The following is an 18,192-nucleotide window of genomic DNA, read 5'->3' as shown; positions in this document are numbered from 1 at the left end:
CACAAGGCCAGGGAAATATGCTAGGCTTCCACACAAGCCTTCTGAGCAGAAGAGCAGAGTGTGGGCATTGGCTCCAAAGCAAAGGTCAGAATCTTAGGATTATGTTAAAACTTCATGCTGCAAGTGTTCAACCTATCATTTACTGGTATGGGAAGCTACATCACTAAGATCTTGCTGCCTACAGATACACATAAAATATAAAACCTATATTCATAGAGTATAATTCCTTAATCCAGATGTGAAGAAATCCAAAGTTATGATTCCCACAGCAATTGTACTCTTGGCAAACCCATATACATGTATTCTGTATTATTTCAGATGGTAGTGACCTTAAAAGAAATCTCCATACCTAATTACAAAGAACAACTCCCAGACAAAGCAGAGATTACAAATCTACCTTCTTTCAGGGACAGTGGAGCACTTTCTTTGAAACAATTAACAAAGGCTAGACCAAGCACTGAAGAATGTGCTGGAAGAAACAATCCTGACCTGCCTGAAGGACGGACAACTTAACAGGGTTTCCTCTAAACTCTCATTTCCAATTTTCAAAGACAACCAGCTGTTTGATGTGTAAAATATTTCATTTCAAATATTACTGAAAAACATTTGCATTGTGATTCCATTTTATAGATTTCAAAAACATGAAAAATTAAATACCTTAAGGATATAAACTGTGTGGTTCAAGTATGAAGAAGATATAAAACTCAGGTTACTTCTGAAAGAGGAAGCAGTAGAATCAGGAACAGAATCACAGAGAACTTAAAAGGCAATGATAATCTTTCCTTAAACTAGGCATTTGGGCACATGAGTATCCATTGCCCTGTTATTCTGTATACCTTACACTTATTTTACATTTATTATTTTGTAACTTCTCAGTATTTAATAAAAGACCACAATTTTAAAATAAGACTGTACAGAATTCATGTAAACACATATGTAGTCTTTTAATACTAGATTCAATTTCTGCCACAGAAAACCTGTTTGATTCTATCATGTCCTTCTAAATAGTTACTTGCTAGGAGTTTGCAAAATCCTTGATTTTCATCTTTTCTTCTGAAGTTGCATTAACAAGGAGATTCATGGAGGTAGGGAGGGCTTACAGCAAAGGGCAAAGCACTCTGATCAAATTCATTGAAAACAATTATCATTCATTTCAGGGAGCTTCAGTAAAGAGGGTACTTGCCAGAACTAAGAGCAAAAAGGTTTGCATAAGATAATTGGGAGCACTGCAGGAGGAATGATGTGATTTGAACAATAATATGTTTTCCCATTATTTTTAACTGATAAAAATTCAATGAAACCCTGGTTGAACCTCAGCTCTCAATTCTTTTGCGATACAAAAATTAGAATGAATCCTGTTGAGCACTTGCCTTGTCAGAGCCAATTCTGCATGTGGCGGGCAGCTGTGAGTTCAAGGACAGTACCAACATACTCCTCCCTACGAGGCAAAAGTTGAAAAGTCCCAGGCTTATCATACTTAATGATGAAAGACTAAATACTTTCTTCCTAAAATCAGGAACAAGACAAAATACATCTGCTTCTACCACTTCTATTTAACACTGTACTGGGAATTATAGCCAGTGCAATAAGAAGAAGAAATAAAAAATTAGAATAAAATTGTCTGTATTCATAGAAAACAATTTTTATGTGGAAAATCCAATTGAATCTATAAAAGAGCTACTAGAATAAATGAGCATAACCAGGTTGACAAAGAAGATCAATGTATAAAAATCAATCATATTTCTATATACTAGCAACAAATAATCAAAAATATAAAGTTAAGTTGTGGCTGGTTGCTCAGTGGTTAGAGCACTAGCCTGCGAACCCAAGACTCACAGGTTTGATTGCCTGTCAAGAGCACATACCTCGGTTGCAGGTTCGATCCCCAGCCCTGGTCAGGGTGCGTGCAGGAGACAGTCAATGTGTCTCTCTCACATTGATGTTTCTTTCTCTTTCTCTTTGTCTCTCTCACTCTCCCTCCCTCTCTCCCTCCCTTTTCCCTCCCTTTCACTCTCTCTCTAAAGATTAATGGGGGGAAAAAAACCTCCAGTAGGGATTTTTTAAAAAGTATAAATTTAAAAAAACATTTCAATAGCATCCCAAAATATAAAATACATGGGCATAACGGTGACAAAAAATGTACAAGATTTACCCAGTGAAAACCACAAAATATTACTAAGAGAAATGAAAGAAAACCTAAATAAATGAAGACTATAGTATGTTCATGGGTTGGACGACACAAACATTGTTAAGATGACGATTCTCCCCAAATTCATCTATATGTTCAATACAATTCCAATCAAATTCTCAAACAGACTTTTTAGAATAGTTAACAAGCTGATTCTAAAATCAATATAGCGCCCTGGCCGGTGTGCTAGCCATCAAACAAAAGGGTCACGAGTTCAATTCCCAGTTAAGGGCATGTACCTGGGTTGCAGGTCCAAACCCTAGGCCCCAACAAGGCTCATACAAGAGGCAACCAATTGATCTTTCAATTAATCTCTCTCTCTGTCTCTGTGTCTGTCGCTGTCTCTCCACTTCCCCTTCCTCCCCTCCCTTCCACTCTCTAAAAAGCAATGGAAAAAATGTCCTTGGGTAAGGATTAAAAAAATTAAAATTAACATAGAAATGAAAGCACCTCAAACAGCCAAATCTGGAAAAAGAATAGCAAAGCTGAAGGACTTATACTATCTGACTTCAAGTCTTCTTATAAAACTATAGTAATCAAGTCAGTGCAATATTGGCATCAAGATAGACCAGTGGTGCCCTAACCGGTTTGGCTCAGTGCATAGAGCATCAGCCTGTGGACTGAAGGGTCCCAGGTTCGATTCCGGTCAAGGGCATGTACCTTGGTTGCGGGCACATCCCCAGTAGGAGGTGTGCAGGAGGCAGCTGATCGATGTTTCTCTCTCATTGATGTTTCTAACTCTATCCCTCTCCCTTCCTCTCTTAAAAAATCAATAAAATATATTTAAAAAAAAAAAAAAAAGATAGACCAGTGGTCAGCAAACTCATTAGTCAACAGAGCCAAATATCAACAGTACTACGACTGAAATTTCTTTTGAGAGCCAAATTTTTTTAACTTAAACTATATAGGTAGGTACATTGTTATTAACTTAATTAGGGTACTCCTAAGCTGGCCTTTGCTAAAAACGTCCTCAATCTGATTGAGGTACGTTCGCTGAGGTCAACCCCTTCCAACTCTCCCATCCACGCTCATCTTGTATACTTGTTTTGTCTATCTCCTTTCATTCATCCTCTCTATATGTCCACCCCCCACTTCTTCTAACGCCACTTCTTCAAAATAGACTCGCCCAGGCCGAAAACCGACTTCTGCGCATGGGCCACGAAGTTTCAATCGCACTGTACGTGTGCACCTGCATGTGGTATTTTCATGTGGGCTCGCGCACATACAGTGCGATTGAAACTTCATGGCCCATGCACAGAAATCGGTATTTTGTGGAAGAGCCACACTCAAGGGGCCAAAGAGCCGCATGTGGCTCGCGAGCCGCAGTTTGCAGACCACTGAGATAGACAAACAGGTCAATAATGAAACAGAAAAGAGAGTCCAGAAATAAAACCACACATATATAAATAGATTTTCAACCTAGGTATAACCTAGGTACAAGGAAATTTAGTGAAAGAATGGTCTTTTAAACAAATGGTTCTACAACAATTGTATTCCATATGTACAGAAATAAAAGAAATGACATTTGATCAATACTTTGTCCTATACATAAAAATTAACTCAAAATGGATGATAGATCTAAATGTAAAAACTAAGACTTCCAGAATATAGGACAATGTCTTTGTGATATTAACTTAGGCAAAGATTTCTTAGCTAAAGCAACAAAAGCACAACCCATAAGAGAAAAAAATTATAAATTGGACTTTATCAAAATTAAGAATGTCTCTCTTTAAAAGACACCATTAAAGAGAATGGAAAGAGAAGAAGAAAATATCTGCAAATTTTATGCCTTAAATATGACTTACATCCAGAATATATAAAGAACTTCTTAAACTCAGAAATATGAAAACGCAGAACCCAATTAAAAATTGACAGAAAATGTGAAAAGACACTTCACCAAAGCTATATGGATAGTAAATATGCTAAGCATCACTAATTGAAGAAATGAAAATTAAAAACACAGTGAGATACCACTATAAATTAGAATGTCTAAAATTTAAAAGATTGGCTATACCAAGGATTGATAAGGATGTGGAAGAACTGAACCTCTTATACAACTGCTGGTGGGAATGCAAAATAGTACAGCTGCTTCAAAAAACCGATAGTTTCTTTAAAAGTTAAGCATATACCTACCATATGATCTAGCCATTCTACTCCTAGGTATTTATGTAGCCAAGAGAAATAAAAGTATATGTCCATACAAAGACTTGTATTCAAAGTTTCACAGCAGTCTTATTTATTACCAAAACTGGAAATAATATGTCCAACAATGGGTGAATGTATTTTTTAAAGTTATTTAAATAACCCACTAGGAGATATATATATATTACTGATTTCAGAGAGGAAGAAGAGGGAGAGAGGGATAGAAACATCAATGATGAGACTCATTTATCAGCTCCCTCCTGCACACCCCACACTGAGGATTGAGCCCACAACCCAGGCATGTGCCCTGACTGGGAATCAAACCATGACCTCCTGGTTCATAGGTCGATGCTCAACCACTGAGCCACGCCAGCCGGGCAATAGGTGAATGTATTAATAAACTGTGGTATATTCATACAAAGGAATATTACTCAGAATTAAAGGGAAATCAACTGCTAATACATTGAAAACATGAATCTCAAAACAAGAGATCAACTGAAGGACTTGTATGCATGCATATAAGCATAACCAATGGACACAAGACATTGCGGGGGGGGGGGGGGACACGCCTATGCCGGGGCGAGGTAGGGGAGGCCAAGGGGAGGTCAATGGGGAAAAAAAGGAGACATATGTACTACTATTTGTAATACTTTAAACAATAAACAATAAAATAAAATAGAACAAAAAAATAAAAAAATTAAATTTAAAAAATAAAGCAAAAAAAACACAATTGATATTGAATGAAATAAGCATAACTATATACTGTATGATTCCATTTATATAAACTTCTAGGAAATGAAAATTAATATGTAATGAGAGAAAGATCAGTGGTTGTCTGGGATGGGGGTCAAGGAGCCAGGATATGATGAAAGCTTTAGGGGTGAGGGATATGTTCACCCTCTTGTTTGTGATGGTGGGCTCATGAATCTATACATATGTCAAAACTTAACCAATTGTACACCTTAAATATGTACAGTTTATATGTCAACTGTATCTCAATAAATCAGCTTTTAACAAATATGGTTTTAACCCAATAATTAATATTTCATATTACAAATTGGGCCCTAATTCATTCATTAAAAATTATTCCTTGTTAATAATGTGTATTTTGTCATAAAATTCATAGGGCATCCTTATTTCCAAACTATTAAGAAAGACTAATTTGAACTGACAAAATTCAGTAAATCATAAAATAAATTTTTTTTAAAATATATTTTATTGATTTTTTACAGAGAGGAAGGGAGAGAGATAGAGAGTCAGAAACATCGATGAGAGAGAAACATCGATCAGCCGCCTCCTGCACATCCCCCACTGGGGATGTGCCCGCAACCCAGGTACATGCCCTTGACCGGAATCGAACCCGGGACCCTTTAGTCCGCAGGCCGACGCTCTATCCACTGAGCCAAACCGGTTTCGGCAGATTTCTTATAAATCTCTAAACAGTATACATTTTTTTCATTAAAAAAACTTAAAATAAACTAAAAAGAATAGCAAACCATGTAAACTGTTGATTTTATTTCAAGTAGGATTAAACAACAAAAAGTGCTATTATCTCCTTCCTAGTATAACTGCTGTTACAGTTTTATAGTCAATCTTCTATAACAGATTAAAGCTGACCATGGCAAAGAGAGAAAGAAGCAACTATTTCCCATGAGGAAATGCTCTCTAAATAATGTGAAGTTAAACAGAAATGTCTGGGGCTTCTCTCTGAATCCCTCAGCACCTAGACAATCACCACAAACCTCTCCTTCTCATCAAAGCCTAATGGGAGAAACAATCCAATTTCATTAAAGGAAGCCTACAGAGGAACCTAAGAAAAAACTTCAATTAGCATTATATAACTTCCTGCTTCCTCATGGTTTAGATACCCAAACTCTCAAGTCTATCAGATACTCCAACAATTACTTTCCTTCATTTGAAAGATTTTTTAAGCCACAGGGAACAGGGAACTTCCTACTATATCAGCCTACTTCATCACTTGCCCTTTTCTTTATCATCATCACAATACTTATGTTGATGTTCTGATAACCAGTGTAAATGTTGAAATCAGAACCTGATTTAGGGAAGTGGCATGATGTACCGTGATGGAAGGAATATGGGCTTTGGCAACAGACAGACATGGGTCCAAACTTTGGTTCTAATATGTATTGCCTTTTGACTCAAGTTTCTCAATAAAAGAGTCAAATCATCTTTCTCAATGGACGAATACTGGTATTAAATGACAATGTATGTGAATTACTTGACAGATAGTAGGTGATCTATTAATTATAATCTCCACAATATATCATAATTTTAAATAGTGGGGGAGAAAGGTAGTGTTTTTGGACTAACAGTTGACTAAACTTGACTAATTCTAGCCTCAACACAAAAGTTAATCACATAATTGCAACTCTGGGGCACCAAGTTCTTGGGCATCAAGTTCCTACTATGGTTCCAAATAAAATGCTATCTGAAAAGTCCTCATTGTCAAATCTTTCTATCTCCTGTCACATGACACAAAGGAGCATTTTGTGCAGTTCCACCACCACCTTCAGAGTAATAAAGACAACAAGAATTCTGGCCAAGTCTCCCTGACATCACCAATAATGGCTTAGATGGCTGGACCTCAGAGGGATCGTATGCCAGGCCCACAGTTTGATTTTTACTTGTGCTCTGTAGTATTTGAGTGAAGATGAACTTTATTTCCCACAGCAATTCCTCAGATTAAAAAAAATTTTTTTTGAAGGTTAAAATAGGAGGACACTTTAAAAGTTGAATTTTTACGGAGTGGATCCAGAGACATGGAAGCATGAAACAGAGTGCAGAATCTCAGGAAGGCGGAGGAGGGTGGATGGATGGGAGTTAATCAACCAAAGACCTTGTATGCATATATGCATAACTCATGGACACAGAGTGGGGTGTTGGGGGTCTGGGGTGAGGGGGCAAGGGGCAGGGTGAGTTGGAGGGGGTCGATGGGGGGAAAGGGGGGGGAAATTTATGTAATACTTTCAACAATAAAGTTTTTTTTAAATAAATAAAAAAATAAAAGTTGGATTCTATAAGGCTGGTCCTATAACATTACAGGAAAGCAAAGTCTGAGGTAAATGGGAAAACTACAAATAAAAGTTTATAAATCTTCCTCACACAAGAAAATGCTTTTTTATACGTTTTTAGCCCTAAAGATATTGAGCCATCTCAAAATCACTTCCAGTCCAAAACCCAAAATCAACTGATTCATAGGCATTCTGAGATGAGCACTATAGAGTGTGGTACACATATGATTCTTTCAAAAACATTTAGCAGCAATAAAGCTCACAAAGAAGCATTAAACCTTTGCCTCAAAATAAAAATCAGCTAATCTAAAAAGTTTAATGCATTAGGCTTTCCACTTCTGATGGTTTTTTTCATTAGATTTTCATCAAAATTTGTAGGGGAACCCAAGTATGCCATGGACAAAGACATGCAATATAGAGAGCATTAGGAAAAGGTGAGAAAGTCTTAACTCTGATTGCAAAGGTGAAAGAATTACTCAACTGCAGAAGGGCTAGTGTAAATTTGATTAATATAACCAAGGATCTAAAAAATCAATGAAGTTCAAAATTTTATGTAGAGCCACCTCTTAGGCAATGAAAGTTCTGAAGACAATCAATTCATTAAAAAATATTCCCTAGGCATCTAATATGCCTCTGCATAATGTTATGGAGATAGGAAAATGTGCCTGTGCCTCAGTGGTACTTCTGATCTAACTACAGAATAGAGCACTAAATCACAACGTTAGCAGGCTGAAGCAGAAAAGGCACCCACCCAAGAGTTGAAAGATTAGAGCTCTAGTCCCAACTTTGCCCGACTCACTAGATGTCTGCCCCTAAGCAAATCACTGAAACTTCTACAGAACTCAATTTTCTTTTCTTTTTTTTTAATCCTCACCTAAGGAGTGAGGATATGTTTTCCAATGATTTTTAGAGATAGTGGAAGGAAGGGGGCGGGAGAGAAAAAGAGAAACATCAATGTGATAGAGACACATCCATTGGCTGCCTCTTGGTTGCTCCTGCATGCTCCCCGACCTGGGGAAGGAATCAGACCAGCAACCCAGGTACGTGTCCTTGACAGGAGTCAAGCCTGCGACCCTCTGGTGCACAGGCCGACGCTCTAACCACTGAATCACCCTGGCCAGGGCTCACCTAGAAAATTGCTAAGGGCTCTTCCACTCTGGGTCTATTAAGCCAAGTAAAAGGACAAGGGAGAGGAAATGGGCCTTAGAACTGGAAGGATTTAAATTGACTAAGAAGAAAGGATATTCTAGGGAAGGAGCATGATGGTAAAAATGAACATACCTTGTACAATTTCACTTATATGAGATATCTGGAGTAGTCAAAATCATGGAAACTGAAGGTAAAAGAGTAGGTGCCAGGAGCTGAGGGAAGGAGAAATAGGTAATTGTTCAATAGGTAGAGTTTTCATTTTGCAAGATGACAAAGTCCTAGAGATCTGTTACACAACAATGTAAATATAGTTAACACCACTGAACTGTACACTTCAAAATGATTAAGAAGGTAAATTGAATGTTTCTATTACCACAACTAAAAAGAGTCACAGAAATTAGTGTCCTAGAAGTCACACACTAATGCAAAAACATTTCAAATCAACTTCTAGTTTCTAATCCTAATCTCTAAAATTCCTTTTTTCCTATTAGAAAAGTGAACATGTATTGCTAGTGGGACATAGAGGCCTCCCCAACAATAAAGCTGAGGGAGCATGTTGAAAAAAATGAGGAACGAGAAGACAATACAAATACTAAGCAATAGTAACAATACAAAGCAGGCTATTCAAACACAACCTAATTGTGTCATCTCCACAAGCAATCCAGCCTAAATCCATCAAGTAAAACCATATACATAGAGGATAAAGAAAAACTCCTCAACCTGTTCCCAAGGCCCAGCACCCTCCAGCCCAACTCTCCAGCCCCCTCTCCCACCAGATTCTTCTACACGCTTCTTGCTCCATACATGGAGCTGTACTACAAGTCCCTAGTCCTCTTCATGAACTGTGACATCACAGGTCTTTGCCCTTACTGTTTGCTCTGACTGGAACACTGCTCCTTTCCTGTATATCCTTCAGATTTCAGTCCAACTGTCACTTCTTTGACTTCCCTAACTCAAATACTTGTCACAGTTATATATTTGTGTGATTCTGTGATATCATCTGCTGAGGACAGGGACCATGTTTGCACTCAGTCCCCCTCATGTCCAAGCACAGTGCCTAGTACCAAGTAAGCACTCAATTGGTTGACTAAGTGAATAAATGGGCACTAAATCTATAAGGAATGAATAAGTCTCCTTACGAGTGTGCATCTTCACAAAATGAATCTTTAGAGAATGCCCAAAAAAATTGAGCCTAAAGTCCCTATTCAACTCTTCAAAAAGAAAAACAAGCCCTCACCAGTTTGGCTCAGTGGATAGAGCGTTGGCCTGCAGACCAAAGGGTCCCAGGTTCAATTCTGGTTAAGGCACATACCTCAGTTGCAGGCTCCTCCTCCCTGGCTCAGGCCCTGGTCAGGGCTTGTACAGGAGACAACCAGTCAATGTGTTTCTCTCACATCAATGTTTCTAACTCTGTCTTTCCCTCTCCCTTCCACTCTCTCTAAAAATCAAAGAAAAAATATCCTCAGGTGAGGATTTAAAAAATAATAATAAAATGAAGTAATTAATTTTAAAAAAAGAAAGAAATTAAGTCAACTCAGATTCATGTACAGGCATACCTCGGAGATGTTGCAGTGTCAATTCCAGACACCATAATAAAGTGAGTCACAATCTTTTTGCTGGTGGAGGGTCTTGCCTACCATTAGTAAAAAATGCAAAACCTGTGAAGCACAATAAAACAAAGCAAAACAAAACGAGGTATACCTGTATAAATTTCTCTAGCCCTTCTATGCCTCTAGGCAAATGCTGAGCATCCAAGGCAGATATTTTAAACACACAAACAAACAAACATACATACACATGCAGATACACACACACATACACATACACATATACATACACATACACATAAACCCCATAGGTAAACTATTTCCTGATCCAGCGCCTGCTACATAGTAAGCATTCTGGAAATATATGTCAAAATGAAGAAAGCAACATTTCACAAGACTAGTAGTAAGTGTGTATGAAACAGTAACTCTACTTAAATTGTGGTGTCTTATCCTATCTAATAATAGACAAACATGGTAATTGACCATACCTTTGCTACACCTCCCATTGGCTAATCAGCACAATATGCAAATTAACCGCCAACAAAGATGGCGGCTAATTTGCATGCTGCAGGTAGGGCGAGACAGCACCATCCCGCCTGCTCTGCCGCCATCCGGGCCTGCTATCTGCGACCCAGGACAGCGCGCATCCGTGTGCGACCTGACCCGGGGCAGCTGGGCGGTACAGCAGTGATCGGCCAGCCTGCCTGGCGTCCATCCAGGTGTCCCATGTGCGACCCGACCCGGGGCAGCCGGGCAGGGCAGCAGCAATCCGCCGGCCCACCCGGGCGTCCAGTGTGCGACCCGACCCGGGGCAACACCCCAACCCCCGGATCGACCCTGCCGTGTGCGCAACCCGGGGAAGCGCGGCAGGCACCAAGGGATTGGGCCTGCCATCTGCCACCCGGGGAGTGGGCCTAAGCCAGCAGGTGGTTATCTCCCGAGGGGTCCCAGACTGTGAGAGGGCACAAGTGCACAAGTGGGGCTGAGGGACACACCCCATACCCCTCTCCCCCGCCAGTGCACAAATTTTTGCACACCGGGCCTCTAGTATAAAATAAAAGTAAGATCAACTACAGAAACAGAATAAGGACTCTCTAAGTGTCAAAGTCCCTATTATTAGCCTCATTATATTAGTCCCTTATAGTTCCACATATATCAAACGCAAAATATGCCAGACAGATTTGTACTAAGAAAGAAATAGATACTGCAATCAAGTGGCCTTAGAAATTTAAATAAGTACTATAAAACGTCATATGAGACTATTCACCAAACCCTTAAGAATATGAAGAAACTATTTAGGATTCCCTATCCCCTCCAATATGAATAGTAGACGTTGTATCTATGTTTTAGAGAGGAAACAAATAGTACCTATACTTTAGAGATATACTCCATAAACATATTCCTGAAAACTCAGACCCATACTAATCTCTCCTCCCACTGATTTTGCATTTAAATAAATGTTATTTTATAGTTTCCCTAAAATCTAATGTGTGCAGTCTCATGTCTTATTATGCATGTAACACTGTAGGTGCTTAATAAATAGTTATTAAACCAAAATGAAATTATACTGTTTTGAATAATGAATTTTGAGATAGAAACTACTGTATTTTATTCCCAAAAAATAAGTCATTCCCAAAAATTGTTCACATGCCTGTTTGGGCTCTATTATCATTGGATTAAATGTAAAGTCGGTATCCAACAATGTTACCACGCCTTCAGACTCAGTTACGGGAGGTGTTCAGTCCCTTGTAGTTCCATATAAATTTCAGTTTGTCTATTTCAAAAATACAGCTGGGATTTTGATATTATGTTGAACCTGTTTTCAAATGTAAATCGGAGATATTAACACCACCTGCCCCTACTTTCTTCAACATCGCAAATTTCACTTGAAACTTCTCCTGAACCTACTCAGTCCCAGGGAGCGTTCCTTCCGTAGAAAGATCGGAAAATACAAAATCTTAACTACACAGTATTCACTGCACACCACTAAAGACTGGAAAGTTACTTTCCGGGGAAAAGATCAAATAGAGTCCATTACAGGAGTCTCCACGATCAACAGAACAGATCGAGTCCCCCGCCGCGGAAAGCAGCTGACAAACATCAAGTAACATATTTCTAAGAGGCTGCTGTTCGGACTCCTGAAGCGCCCCATCCCCGCCAGCGCCGAACCTCAGTGTCAGGGCCCCGCGAAGGCGCCCACAGGTGCCCCGAGCCTCGGGCACCGCGACCAGCCTGTCAGCTGGTTTGTTCCCCGCGCGCCTCGCCGGGCTACCGGGCCGGCCGCGTCTGCCGGGAGCGGGGGCGGGAGATGGGCAGGGGCGACGTCAGGGCCGGGAGGAACGGCAGCGGCGGAGGGCGCTCGCCCGGGGCCGCCCCTGGCGCCCCACGCAGGGAGGGCCGCAGGGGCCCCGCAGCCCTGGTCAGGTCGGTCCGGGGAGGGGTCGAGGTGGGGCTGGCGGGGAGGGGGCGGGTGGCCTCACCGTAGCTCCCGGGAGGCCGGCGCCGCCAGGTTCCCGCAGTTGCTATGGAGAATGCTCTTCCGGGTCGGGGGCGGGCGCGGCGGGGTCGAGAGCAACGGTGGCCGGAAGGAACCAAGAGCGAAGCGCGGGCTGGTGAGCTGCGCAGGTGGTGGTCTGCGGTGGCTCCGCTGCAGCTGGAACGAAGGGCCGGGCGGGGAGCCTCCGCAGCTTCTCCCGTCTCGCCTTGCGGGGGCGACTGGCTGTGTCGGTGGCTCGAGCTGGACGGCCTCAGGGACGCCTTCCTGCCCGGCCCCGACGGGCTCCGGACCGGCTCTAGGTGCTGGCCGTCGGCGGGCGCCGTCCCGCCCCTGCTGCCGACCCCGCAGCCCGCTTCTAGTCCCCGAGCGTGGCTGTGCCGGCCCTTGGCGGTGACAGGGTTTTACTCAGCGACACCTGCTCAGGGCTACGTGCAGGGCTGGCACTGGGGATGCAGAGGGGCCACCAGGCTGGCCCCTGACCTCGGAATGCCAGGCCGGCGGGAGGGCAGGCAGTGCCTGCGTGCAGGGATGGGCCAAATAAAGGAGGCGCTGGAGCCTGCCCGAGGGGGCCTGTCCAGACACAAGTAGGGCAAGCTGATGGAGAGTCGAATAAAAAGGGTGAGGAGGAACGTGTGTCAGGTCGGAGCCGGCCCAGTGGAGGAACTCACGGAAAGGTCCTTGTGGTCTCTCCAGGGAAGTGTGTAGAGAAGAGAGGGCTAAGGAGGAACCTAGAGAGCATCGGTACTGTAGGTGTGAACAAAGGAAAAGGAACCCCCAAAGAGCAGCCAGATGTTGGGTTGGAGGACTGCTGAGGATACAGCAGGAGAGGAAAGCATTTCAGTCAGGGAGTGGTCACCCGCGTCCAATGTGGAGGTCAGGTGCCCAGTAGGAAAATCAGAATTCAGGAATACGGTGTCAGAGTCTATAATAGTGGCGTGAGTTTGGAGTCCTCCGCTATATGCTCCATACCGAAACAAGGAGCAGAGGTGACTTTATTCCCGAATACCTTTGTGTTTTAAAGAGCACTGTCATAGTATTTGCAAATTTCAGGATTCCTCTCCTGATAATGAGTTCCTTGAAGGCAGGAAATACTTCTTACCATTGCATCTACAGTGCCTGCCACACACAAAAGCTTTGATCAATGTTGTTTAAAGAATACATGAACCCATAAAAGTCTTTGGTGTTCAATGTTCACACAAGTCTTTTCAGAACCCTTAGAGAAACTGCGATGGAGGTCAAATTTGTCTATTCAAGTGTAGAAGATGGGAGAATCCCAGCAGGGGCAGGGGGCAGAGGACGGTGGAGGTCCAGGGGTTTAATGGGTGGGAGAGGGTCCAGTGGATACTGGGATGGAAAATCCAGAAGAGAAAAAGAACAAAAGATTGAAAATTTAGAAGCTGAGTTTTGGGGGCCAGAACTGGAGATGAAGCCAAAGAAATCAAAAATGGAAGCAGGAATAAAGAGCAAAGACAAGAACAAATGATTGTACAGAAGTTCGACAGGGAGATCCAGTTCTAATTGGACATTTGAGAGGAAGTGTGGTGTCAGCCAGTATGAAGGCTCCTTGCAGGGCTGGTAGACATAATATATCCCATATCCCCGTGTCCTCTAAGTTCAGTGAGCCTAGGGCTTGCTCATATGGGCCAAAGGAAAACCACAACACACTTTGGAGTGACTGAGGGGGAAAGACTTGTCTCACAAGTCCATGACTCCAGTACATTTCCATTATATAAAATATTACAATAAGCTTCACCAAAATGTAAGTGTTCTTCTCTGAAAGACTATAAATCTATTCCACCAGCCATCTGTGAAGTAAAACCACAAAATTCTAAGTTGGTTGAAGAATTTTGAAATACCCAAAATATTAGCCAAGGGGGCATAGGTATAACACCAGCAAGACAGGGCCAGAAAATGGTTATAATTTGATAAAGCTAAATCAAATATTGTGTGAACAAAAGGGGCAAAATCAACCTTTAAGGTAGAAAAAGGAAGACCCAAATACCAGGTGTACCGGTTAATAATGCAGATTTTTTTCAATAGATAGAGTTACACATATATTGATATATATGCAATTTGATATGTATGCTATTTTGTTGTATTGACAGCAAGCTTCAAAACTTCATATGTCAAATTTTCTGAAGGTGTTGATATCACATATTTTTACACTTAAAAATGTCAAATTTCGTGCAAAAAAAAAGCATTTGCTGGAAGTTTTAATTCATTACTTTCTTTTGAAGAAAAGTGCTGCTGTAAGTTATTGTATACTTCGGGAAGCTTATGGTGAATAGGCTCAATCTCAACATACTTGTGAATGCTGGTTTAAACGCTTTAAAAGTGATGATTTTAATGTGAAAGACAAGAACGTCCAGGTCAACCGAAAAAGTTTGAAGACCAACAATTACAAGCATTATTGGATGAAGATGCGTGTCAAACTCAAAAACAACTTGCAGAAAGAGTAAACGTGGCTCAGCAAACAATTTCCAATCGTTTTCAAGCAATGGGAAAGATTTTAAAGGAAAGAAAATGGGTGCCACATCAACCGAATGAAAGACAAATGGAAATCCAAAAAGTCGTCAGTAAAATGTTGCTTCAACAGCATGAAAGAAAGTCTTTTTTGCATCGAATTGTGACTGGCAATGAAAAGCGGATTTATTTTGAGAATCCCAAATGCACAAAATCATTGGTTGATCCAGGTCAATCATCAACATCAACTGCAAGGCCAAATTGCCTCGGAAAGAAGACAATGCTCTGCGTTTGGTGAGATCAGGAAGGTGTGGTGTATTATGAGCTTCTAAAACCAGGTGAAACTGTTAATACTGATCACTACTGACAACAATCAGTTTGAACCACGCTTTGATCGTGAAACGACCAGAATGGGCCAGAAGACACGGCAAAGTAATTTTGCTTCATGATGATGCACCATCACACACTTCAAAACCAGTTAAAGACATGTTAAAAGATCTTGCCTGGGAAGTATTAACCCACCCGCTGTATCCACCAGACCTTGCTCCTTCTGATTACTACTTGTTCAGATCGATGGCACACGCACTTTCTTTTTGTTTTTTTCTCTTTTTTTATTAAGTTATTACATATGTGTCCTTATCCCCACATTACCTCCTATACCCCCCCACTCATGCTCACTCCCCTGTTGTCCGTGTCCATTGGTTAGGCCTATATGCCTGCATATAAGTCCTTTGGTTGATCTCTCCTCCTTACCCCCACCCTCCCCTGGCTTCCCTCCGAGGCCCGTTGGTCTGATCGATGCCTCTCCGTCTCTGGATCTGTCCTTGTTCATCAGTTTATGTTGTTCATTATATTCCACAAATGAGTGAGATCATGTGGTATTTATCCTTCTCTGACTGGCTTACACGCACTTTCTGAGCAGCACTTGAAAACGTAGTACAAAGAAGTGGAAAATTGGGTCTCTGAATAGTTTGCCTCAAAACAAGAAAAGTTCTATTGAACGGTATCCACAAATTACCTGAAAGATGGGGGAAATGTTTAGCTAGCGATGGACATTACTTTGAATAAAGCACTTTTGATGTTTCTCTTGAAATTATCGTGTTTTCTTTGATTACAAAATCCGCATTATTAACTGGTGGTACACCTGGTACATGAAATATAATAGGTGAAGTTTATCCCACATTGTCCTAGCAGCCTTGAATATAGCATCTAAAGAACTGTGCTTTGTTAAAGAACCAAGGTGATTCATGAGGCTTAACTTGGCTGGATTCTGGGAGATTTCAATGATGCCTCAAGAGATAGACACTTATCATTGCTATGAAGGGCATATTTTTTTACAGAGTGGTTCCCCCAATATTTCAAGAATCCATCTGGCCCCATACCTATAGTTATTACAAATTTATCAAATATTCCCCATGCTGTACTTTACATCTCTGTGACTATTCTGTAACTACCAATTTGTACTTCTTAATCTTTTCACGTTTTTTACCAAGCCTCCCAACTCCCCTCCCCTCTGTTAGTTGTCAATATGTTCTCTATATCTGTGAGTCTGTTTCTATTTTGTTCATCAGTTTATTTTGTTCTTTAGATTCCATATATGAGTGAGATCATGTGATATTTAACTTTCTCTGACTGGCTTATTTCACTTAGCATATAATACTCTCCAGGTCCCTCCATGCTGTCTCAAAGGGGAAGAGACCTTTTTTACAGCTGCATAGTATTCCATGGTGTAAATGTACCACCGCTTTTTTAATCCACTCATCTACTGATGGGCATTTGGGCTGTTGCCAAATCTCAGCTATTGTAAATTGTGCTGTTATGAACATAGGGGTGTTTCAGGTTTCTTAGGATATATTTCTAGAAGTGGGATTACTGGGTCAAATGGAAGTTCCATTTTTAATTTTTTGAGGAAACTCCATACTGTTTTCTATAGTGGCTGTACCAGTCTACATTCCCACCAGCAGTGTACTAGGGTTCCCTTTTCACCACATCTTTGCCAGCACTTTGTTGATTTGTTGATCATAGCCATTCTGATAGGTGTGAGGTGATGCCTCATTATCATTTTAATTTGCATCTCTCTGATGATTAGTAACTTTGAGCATTTTTTCAGATGTCTCTTGGACATCTGTATGTCCACTTTGGAAAAGTGTCTATTTAGGTTTAAACTTTTTTTTATCCTCACCCAAGGGTATGATTTTTTTGAGAGAGAGAGAAAAACATGAGAGAGAAACATTGATCAGTTGCCTCCCATACATGCCCCTCCCGGGAATCCAACCCACAACCTTTTGGTGTACAGGACGACACTCCAACCAACTGAGCCACCCAGCCAGGGTAAGTTGTGAGTTCTTTTTAATATTAACCCCTTATTGGAGGTATCATTGGCAAATATCTTCTTCCATTCAGTAGGTTGTCTTTTCATTTTGTTGATGGTTTCCTTTGCTGTGCAAAATACCTTAGTTTGATGTAGTCCCATTTGTTTATTTTTTCTTTTGTTTCACTTGCCAAAGAGGACATGTCAGAAAAAATATTGCTAAGAGAAATGTCCAAGATTTTATTGCCTGTGTTTTCTTCTAGGAGTTTTATGGTTTCAGGTCTTACATTTAAATCTTTAATCCATTTTGAGTTCATTCTAGTATATGATATAAGCAGGTATAAAGGACATATTTTTTGAGAACTGAAAATAATGGGGGATATAAAGACATTTTTGGGGGGCTAGCAATCTGAATCTGTGCCAGTAACTTGCCTTCTAAGGCATACTCTTGCTAGCCGATAATTAACTCCATTGATGCCTGTCTTGTCTAGCAGAACCTGTTTCCCAGAATACTAGTACGCCCATTTTCCAAAGGGCCATAAACAAAGAATGTAACAGCTTGGCTAGAGGGGAGGTCACTAGCAGCACCCAGACCAGGCATTTAGATATGATCAACTTCACCATTCTAACTGACTCCAGAGGGGCTATGGAAGCCCACCCCAAAGCCTGGTAGTTAGGAAACAGATAGAAAACAAAGAAACCGAAGGGTATAAAGGGAAAAGCCTCCTCCATATTCACTCACTCAGGACTTGGAGAACTGCCCCCTGAGTCACTGTACTAGTACATCTGAAAATAAATGGGTTTATCCTGGATCTCCGAGTACTCCCTGTGTATTTCTCGGTCACCTGGTAAATCTGTAACAA

At 41.0% G+C, this 18,192-nt stretch overlaps 1 protein-coding gene across 10 annotated transcripts in view; it reads right to left on the bottom strand.

Annotated features, from left to right (window-relative positions):
* The window catches only part of DIS3L2 (DIS3 like 3'-5' exoribonuclease 2), a 342,664-nt gene extending 329,971 nt beyond the window's left edge, over positions 1-12,693 (bottom strand). For 3 of the 10 annotated variants that reach the window (XM_059703552.1, XM_059703553.1, XM_059703559.1), the window contains exons 1-2: positions 12,539-12,657; positions 8,644-8,723 (exon numbers count right to left, since the gene is read on the bottom strand). The gene's annotated coding sequence lies outside the window, so the exon portion shown is untranslated. Of the gene's footprint in view, positions 1-8,643; positions 8,724-10,067; positions 10,146-12,538 lie in introns of those variants that run through there. The other 7 variants (XM_059703562.1, XM_059703561.1, XM_059703558.1 and 4 more) reach the window with 7 other exon arrangements.
* Positions 12,694-18,192: the final 5,499 nt, after the last annotated feature.

Source organism: Myotis daubentonii, chromosome 7, assembly GCF_963259705.1.
Source record: "Myotis daubentonii chromosome 7, mMyoDau2.1, whole genome shotgun sequence".
In the NCBI taxonomy this organism is placed as follows: Eukaryota; Metazoa; Chordata; class Mammalia; order Chiroptera; family Vespertilionidae; genus Myotis; species Myotis daubentonii.
This window is presented reverse-complemented; position numbering and strand designations above follow the sequence as displayed.